General features: G+C 39.6%; 1 pseudogene; it reads right to left on the bottom strand.

Moving 5' to 3' along the window:
- Nucleotides 1-237: 237 nt before the first annotated feature.
- On the bottom strand, nt 238-748 carry LOC147418172 (uncharacterized; annotated as a pseudogene).
- Between the last annotated feature and the right edge of the window lie 8,709 nt (nt 749-9,457).

Raw genomic sequence — 9,457 nt, 5'->3', positions numbered from 1 at the left:
GCAAAATAAAGATACAAATATGACAAGCGCGAATTGATGAAAGTAAATCAATGACAATTGTACACATAGGCAAAATCACTTGATTGTTAATCTTTGCAAATGTAATAGTTACAAACCATTGTCATTATTTAAAAAATATACAGGGTTTTCAAAACGACATATAAAAGTCGTCTCATGATACATAATCTATGACAAAAAGAAACTAATGCTATCTAGCTATGGCTAAACTGACATCGTCTAATCAGACGTCTCATCGCGTCGAAGCGGGGTATCTGTCGGATTCTGCAAAAAAAAACAATAAGACAGCTTTTTGTAAGTATAAAAATATAGCGACGTTTATGAAAAAATACAATAAATAGAAAAGAATAAACCCTAATACTAACCATGCCGCCGCGAGAACTCAAGATGTCTATAACGGCGTTTATGCCCTTCCTGCCTGCGTACTCACACTTGTACGGTGCGGGATCACGTCCTATAAACGACCACTATCAAAACATACAAAGAATCCATTATGTTAGAATTTCAAATCCCATAAACCCTAAACTATCAAACATAGATACGAAAACACTTACAAAATCAGCCTCAAATGATGCCCACCCGCCGCTCCCCAAGTGGTGCGAACTCCCTGCCTCTACTCGCGCTCTGGCTACCTCCTTTTGTTGCTTCCACTTGTCGGGATTCTCGCGCGCTTCTTTCTTCGCATGCTTCCAATCTTCTTTGGCCAGCCAATCTGGTCTGCTTCACCCATGCTTGGTTGCTTTTTGCACTTTGGAACGCTTATGCTTGCAGTATTCGCGCATTCGAACCTTCATCACATCTTCATTGAAGCGGTCATCCCGTGTTGGAACGGGAAACTCGTCATGAAGCATGCTGATTACTCTGTCTTTTAATTCATTCGGTACTTCACTCCAGGTGTTTAGTATGTAGTGTCTAAACACCTGAGAGCAAAGACCGCGCATGCGCGAAATCACCTTCTTGCCTTCATCATCCAAGATGATGCCGCCGCTGAAGTCGACGGAGTAAGGCAAGCCCTCTTGCCACTGACGCGTAACATGGGTGTCTCAACAGGGGTCTCTAGCAGCGTGTCAACGGGGGTACGGACGCTAGGTGCCTCCACTGGAGTCTGAGCCCCGAAGCGAGGAGTGTCCACTTGAGTGACTCCTGGAGGAGTAGCTAGTGGTGCTACGAGGAACGCTAGTCAGCCACGCAAAACCTGGTGTTGATGGCGATGTCGTGGCTGGTGTCGAGACAGGCAAATAAGGGGAGGGTAAAGAGCCTCGTCGAACACGAGGCGGTGTCGAAGCATCGGTGGCGAAGTGTGATAGATTGGTTATGCCATTTCCCTCATGAATAACGAGTCTTGAGTTCAACTCCTATCGACTAGATCTTTAAGGTCTCTTGGGATAGTTTCCTGCGATGTTAAGACTCTCTTCTTCTTCTTCTTTTCTCTCTCTCTCTCTCTCTCTCTCTCTCTCTCTCTCTCTCTCTCTCTCTCAATGTGTGTGTGCATTCTTTGTTTATGCATGTGTGTGTGCGTTTTTGGTTTATGCATGCTCTCTCTCTCTTTTCCTCTCTCAATGTGTGTGTGCATTCTTTGTTTATGCAAGTGTGTGTGCATTTTTTGTTTATGCTTGTGCTCTCTCTCTCTCTCTCTCTCAAAAACACAATGTGTGTGTGTGTGAGAGAGAGAGAGAGAGGGAAAGAGAAAGAGGGGAAGGGAACATGAGAGTGAGGAGAGGGAAGGAGCATACCTGGCTCTCCTTCCTCTCCTCGTGTGTGTGTGTGTGTGTATGTGTGTGTGTGTGTGTGTGTGTGTGTGTGTGTGTGTGTGTGTGTGTGTGTGTGGAGAAGAAAGAGAGAGAGAGAGGAAGAGAGTTACCTTGCTTGCTTGAGCGCGCGCCAAAAACTCAGATCTGAGATCTGAGTTTTCGGACGCTCTTGGTTATTTTTTTTAGCCATGGCGGAGTCGCTATGAGCATCGCTATGTTACTTGTAACATAGCGACGCTTATAGCGACGCCATGGTTTTTCACGTTTGAGCGTCGCACTACGAGCGTCGCAACTATTAAGTACCCCTTGTAGTGTCAGCACATACTGCGCATGATCAATTGCATGCCTGGTTGTCGACTTCAACACTTGGGTGAAGGTGGTCATAACCGCATGGTTTGGGGTGGTGTACCGTGGCGGTCTCTTTGATAAGAAGTGGAAGTGTTGTTGCTATAGGCAAGCTGGTTCTTCCACTTGCCTTTGGGTGAGATCTAAATAGGTGGCAGCAGCAGCAGTCTCTTTGGTAAATGTGCCTGCTATTTTTCTATCTCTGGCCCGCATCGTCATACCTTCAGTCGGCAACTTCAGTGCCTCGGCCACTATATCCTTTGTGATTACTACTTCTACCTTCTACCCTTGTTGATCAGTGATTTGGGCTAACCCATCCTCTTTGATCGTGGATAGTAGTTCATATGCCTTCTGGAAATCCACGCCGCATTGTTCCTGGTCGTAAAAGTCCCTGAGGCTCAGCCTTTTCTTGGTTTCTTTGGTGTCTGGCTTTGTAGCTACATCATATATCTCTTTTGGTAGCATTTGTAGTTCTACTTAATGTCCTTCTTTGCTCTTGAATCTTCCCGTGAAAACCGTAGTGTTGTTTTCTTCAAGATTTTTCTTAGATAAGTACGTTGCCTTGGTCGTCTTCACTGGACTTGGATCTAGTTGGTAGGGTGGCAACTCTTGCAAGTTTTCTTTCTGGGACACCCTTTTCTTTGCCTTCTCGGTAGCTTGCATTGCTCCTGTTAAGTGAATACAGTGCCAAAGCTAGAAAATTTAGCTAATTCCACTCTGAAATGCCCTGAGTCTGAATTGCTGACAAATGATGTCCATTTTGCTTCAAATCAATTTTGGAGCATGCATAGATGCATAAAAACATGTAGAGATCAAAATCATGCATTTCAGGCAAAAATTACAACAAAAGAAAATAATCGTGATTATTTACAGCTAGGTATTTTTTCTAACTTTTTGCATTTTGACATCATAGGCTTGAAACATTTAGCATTTAGGTGCTTCGAGTGAAGTGTGGGCTCATTTGAGTGCTCTGGGTGAAAATGGTGCCAGATTTAGGCTTTCAGATTCTAAAACAGTAGATATACTGATATTTTGAGTTTCTGAGATCCAAACTTGCTTAAACTTGGTTACTGGACTTGGGACATTATGTTCTTTGGTCCTATAAGGTCAAAGTTGCACATTTCATCCATTTTGGCAAGAAAGTAAATAATCGCGATTATTAACCTTTTCATAAAAATATACATTTTTTGTTGCAACTTGGTTCTAAGCATGATGTAGACTTTGTATATGAGATAAGGGGTGATTTGGATCAAAAATGTGACAGATAACTTTAAAATTGGATTGAAAAGACTTTGGTGCGTTTTTTGACAATTTTCTAGTTTTTCTTGATCATTTTGGCTCATACTTCAAATGTGGCATGTAATAGATGTGTACAAGTGATAGGTGAGGTAAAGGGATCATTTTCAAGCCAAACAAGCACAAAAGTAAATTATCGTGATAATTTACAGCAGTCAATTTTTTGCAAGACTTGACAATTTGATAACCTACACATATTCAATACATCTAAAACAAGTCCTAAATTGAATTTGGTAAAGTTTTCTCGTGTCGGCATCACTTCGTGCTTCTGTCGACTCTAAAATCACCGATTTTTGTGACTAGATGGCTTGTGGAGTTGGTTAGTCACTTTTGAAGCTATGGGCTTGTCTGCTACATAGTCATGATGCTACCCATCCAATTTTGGCCCATTTGGAGTCAGTTTGACTTCATCTGTCAAATTTGACGCTTTGTAGCCTTCGAGCTGTTTTCTGCTTTTCAAGAGCTTGCCTTCACTATTTTCATGAAACCATCCATGTACATTGTGTATAAACCCCAGTCTATAAGCTGTCTGTGGAGTCGGAATCTAATTCTGGCATCTGATAAAAACCTAGATTTTCTACTTGGGACCCCCTCGACCCCTGTCGAATGGTCATCTGGTGATATAGAAGTGTTCTATTATATTGGGGCATGCTACAGTTCAACTCTCGTTGAATTTGGTTGAGCTGACTAGCCGCTATGGTCAATTTTGGGTCATAGGACTTCGTGCACTGTTGGGTTTTTAGGATTTTTTCCTGAGCCTAGACTTGCTATCCGGCCATATAGAATTTTTTATTGATAAGCTTAGAACTTACCCCTCATGTCTCGTGTGAGACGGCACTGTAAAAGGGCGATTGTGGACTCCAGAAATCGTGTGCGAAGAAGGTCGAAAGCTCTCTTCTCCAAGAGTGACTAGTGGAAATGAGGTGATTTTGGGCTACCTTGGATATCTATACTCGGACTTCCCAAACTATTTTTCCCAAAATTCCCTTGTTAGTCCTACTAAGCCGCGAACTCTATGTTAGACTCAAAAATTTCTTCAATCGGATTCCAGTAGCTCATTCTACAAGAATTTGCAAAAGTAGGCCTTGGCAGCCTAATTTAGGCTTCCCGCTTCCATCTATCGATTCGATTGAAATTTTTTGTGCATGTCCGCGTTGTCCTTTTGGTCATCAACGTATCTTCAGTTTCTCCATCTGAGCTCATTTGCTATCTATTATTACTTTTTGACATGTTTATTAAAAAAATCAAAGAAAATAATAAAATGCGCTAAAAAAGCAAAGTGAAAATTCAATAATTAAGGAAATCCATTGAGAAACACTGCTTTATTGTTTTTTGGTGAATTTGTCCATTTTTAAGTCCCAATATCAAGAAAAATGATGAAAATAACAAAAAAGAAAAAAAATTGCTAATTTTTAGATAGTGTATACACTGTTTACACTCATCGGGGAATGTTATCAGTTAAATTTTCCCTGCTGTCGATTTGTAAGGGCATTATTAGGTACTTTTGCAAAAAATCACACGTTAACATTAAAGTTTTTCCTCCCTCTTCAAACATTGCCCTTAATTACTTAGTTCCCTTCCACCCCTCCTAGATGGCGTACTCCGGGACGACTGTGTGCATGGGTTAAATAATTGTGCCTATGCATAGCCTGGCTGGCTCTACCATGCTTTGAAGATCAATGCAATTCAAACCATCTGCTGTGCAAAAGTTGGATCTTGAGTAAAATTTAACTCAAGGGTTTCTGAGGTCGAGGTTTTCTTTTGTTGTCTCCCAAAAAGCAAATCTTGTAGCTTGTGTAATCTTTGCTTTATTGTACCATCAGGATGCTTTGGCACGCTGATTTCCTGAGATGTCGATATCAATAATGATGGTTGTCGAGCTTTTATCCGCCATTGGTATCTTGGTTTTTCTTCAATGAAATGTTGCGGTTTTGTGTTTTGAGTCGTAACTCTTCATTGCTTCATCGGCTGTACAATTTGTCGAGAAGATAAGTGCTCCTTTTTTCTCCAAATCCATCTTGTTTAGGTTCCCTGCTCACAGATGCTCTTCTCTGTGTTTTTAACTTTGGAACCTTCTTTGGTACAGTAGATGATTTTTTGGGCACCCAAATTTGAAACGGCTTGTCCTTGAGTTGTGATTTTGGTACCCATATATGCCTGACTCCTTGCATGCTGCTTGTAGCATTTGCTTGTCTATAGGATGGAGAAGATTGATTGCTTTGTGGTTTTTTTTGCTAGTAACCTTTTTTTCATTTCTCTTTGCTTGGTGCAATTGGAACAATGAGTTGTCCACCTTTAGGTGATAGCTTGAGATGATTGGTATTCCAATATGGTACTACCTTGAAAGTACGCATCCATGAGATTCCAAGAACCATTGTTTCATTCATGTGTTCATCTGGTAAGCATACAAACTGATGAGGGCATGAACATCCATGTACTATCACATTTAAGTTGACTACTCCCAATGTCGGTGTTGGGTTCTTGTTGCATCCTTTAATAGTCGATATTCCTGAAGTCAAAGATTGATTCATTGCTTTCTTGTACGTGGAATAACCTACTACATTTACTCAAGCTCCTGTATTGACCAATGCATTTGTGCTATAATTGTTCAGTTGTACTTTGATGCGAAGGTCCATTCCATTCAATCATTCATCATCTGGTGATACTGCATCTTTCTGTAATTCCCATAGTCTGTCATCGAGTTCCAGAGTGTTGATGGGAATAGGTATTTGTTGATTTTTTAGAGCAGCTTTCCTTTTGAGTACTCTAATCCGAGCTTCCTCTTGGGCTTCCTTAATGAACTGCTATCGTTTTATCTTTCTTTACTTTGTTACATGTATCTTTTCTAGCAATTCATTGGTTAGTGGCAAATTATACTCCTTTATCGACATCCACTAATCCAATTAGCCATTGGTTCACCATCTAGGGTAGACAACTTAACTGCTCCACTTGGAGATACGTCTTCAATGATAAACGGTCCGTTTCTCTTTTTCTTATATTTGGAAATGTGTTGCTTAAGGGAGTAGACTAAAACTAAGTCCCCTTTTTTGAAGATTTTTGTTACTAGATGGGAATCAAAAAATTGTTTCTGTTTTCGCTTTTGTGCATAGATGTGGGCTACAGCTGTTAGCCTTCGCTCATCAAGCTTTTCCAAATCTTCAAGACTCTCTGACAATTCATGTCCAGTCCACTCAAGATCCTTAGCTACCCTTAGTGTCACAATAGAAATTCTATCGGCAGTATGACATCAAGACCATAAACAAGGTTAAAGGGTGTAGCATTTAAAGTTGTCTTAAATGAAACCCAATAAGCCCATAGAGCAGCATGGAGATTCATTTTCCAATCTCTCAGTCCTGAACTAACCACTTTAGTCAATACCGAGCAAAGAATTTTATTCGTATGCTCAGCTTATCCATTTGCTTGTGGATGATAGGGAGCCGATTTGTTATGGATGACTATAAATTCATTAAGTAGATACTCAATTACCTCATTGAGGAATGACTTCCCTTATCACTGACAATTTCTATTGGTAGTCCATATCTTGTGAACACATTCTCATACAAGAACGCGGTTGTGATTCTGGCATCATTCCTTTGGGTTGCTTTAGCCTCTGCCCACTTGGTCAAATAGTTCGTAGCTACAATAATATATTAAGCTTGGGTTCTATAAGCAGGTGGCTGTATTGGCCCAACAAAGTTTATACCCCATTTTGCAAAAGCTCTAACCCCCATCATTGATCTTAAAGGCATGCTATCTACACAGGTTGGCATTTTTGCTCGTTGACATGCATCATACCTTCGAACATATTCTTTGGCATCTGCAAAAAGTGTTGGCCACAATATGCCTGCCATTAAGATTTCTCTTGCGGTGGTTTCACTCGAAAAGTGACCTCCAGCTAATCCATCATGTGCTTGTTCTATATTGGGAATATATTCGTCTTCATTTGCACAAAGAAGCAGATGTTGAGCTTTCCCTCTTCGACATAATTGGTTTCCAATAAGAGCATAATCTCTTGCTTCATTTTCAATTGATCTTTGGTGGTGTTTACTCGTATCCTCAGGAAATGTTTGGTTTGATAAGTAAGTAACTAGATAGTTACTCCACTTAGGAACTAGTGATATCTGGAACAATATCACATGAGGTATGGGTACTTGTTTCTAGCATTGAGGATATTTTTTTATAAATGAGTGAACATCATTCCTTATAGTTGGCCAAAATACTCCAAGTCTCAAGATCTGTCACATAGTTTGGTCTTTCGCAAAGTGAAGTCCCACTATGGTAGTATGTGCTTGACTTAGGTATTGGGTTTTCTCCTCAGGATTAATGCACAAAATAAATATTCCATCTCGATTTATTTTGTATATCCTTCCAGCTAGTAATTGATACATAGCCGATTGCTCAATTATTCTGATTGTAATAGGAAGTGGTATTTGTGAATCCACTTGAGCTATGGTCATCAATGATACCATATTTTCTGACCATCAAGGTATCATTTCCACGGAGAACATATATGCATCTGGTAGATCATCGTTTACTCCCTTTGGTGTTCTCCTAAAATAATCCTTGACAAAACGATCTACTCTTTGATGAGTGGTGCCCTTTTTCACAACTACAGTGAAATCAAATTCCAAAAGAATGATGAACCGTCTCACTATTCTTCCTGTGGGGCATGGCTTGGTGGTCCACAAAGAACACAAATGTGTTAGCTTATACGTAATGTCTATACTTTTTTATGGCATAGATCATTCCAAATCCTTCCCTTTTGGTGGTTGTATAGTTTTTCTCTATGATATTCAATTGTCTACTAGCATAAGAAATAAGAAAAGCAATTTTATCGTCTCCTTGTTGAGCTAGTATACACCCAATGGCAAAATTGGAAGCTTCTACATTTATGTGGAATATCTTATTCCAATCTGGTTCTTTCAATATTGGAGCTGAAGTGAGAGCTTGCTTAAGCTTCATGAAGGATTCTTCACACTCATTGGTCTATTCAAAGAGTGTAATCAAGATGTACATGGGTTTTGCAATTATAGCGTACATGTAAATGAATCATATGTAATATCCACAATGACCCATGAAAGCTTGAACCCCTTTGATTGTTGTCGGTCTAGGCAATTCATCAATAACATGAATTTTATCCATATCAGTAGCTATACCATTTTTAGACACTATATGTCCAAGAATTTTTCTTGTCTACCCATAAATGTGCACTTTTCAGGATTTAAGCAAATCCTATAAAGTCTACATTTTTTAAATACCTTTTTGAGGTGCTCAAAATGATCAACCTGGATTGATCAATGTACACATAGATCATCCATATATACTTCCAAAGATATTCTTTAACAACATGGCTCATTAATCTTTGCAAGGTGGCAGGAGCATTAGTTAACCCAAAAGGCATAACCCGATAGGCAAAAATACCCCATTCAGTTGCAAAGGCAGTTTTATGATGATCTTTGGGGTCAACCAAAAGTTGAGTCCATATCATACTTCCAAAGTAGAGTGACAAGTTCTACTTGGTGTTTGGGAGACGTCGTCACCACAAACATGATTCTAAGAATGCATATTATTTAAATTTGTGCACAATAAAAAGAGAACTAGTCTTATAAGACAAAAATATTTTTCATTTAAAATGCATTTTCATATGCTTACTCTACTGCAGCATTATAAGCATTGACAAGGTTCATATTATCCTTAAGCTAGGTTCCTTGCATCCATTTAGCATCTTTAAAAGGATAATTCTTTAACTTAATAAGATATCGTCAGATAATCTTACCGTTTCTTAATACCTTATCTTCATGTCATAGGATGGATTCAGATTGAAGTACTTGATCTCTGATTTTTGGAGGGTCTGCTACTATTGCTTCTTTTGATGGCGCTCCTTTGTAAGGCTTACGTAGGCTCTCATGGAAAACATGGTGCATGAGCCAATGGTTATGCAACTTTAATTGATAAGCCATCTCATTGATTGGGTTAAGAATTGAAAAAGGACCATAGTATCTTTTTGCTAGTTTATCATAGTTCTCTTTGTGGCCCAAAGGATTCTT

Source organism: Adiantum capillus-veneris, chromosome 30 (assembly GCF_014529385.1).
Source record: "Adiantum capillus-veneris isolate H3 chromosome 30, ASM1452938v2, whole genome shotgun sequence".
Taxonomy (NCBI): Eukaryota; Viridiplantae; Streptophyta; class Polypodiopsida; order Polypodiales; family Pteridaceae; genus Adiantum; species Adiantum capillus-veneris.
Note: the sequence above shows the minus strand (reverse complement) of the source record. Positions and strands in the feature narration are given on the sequence as shown.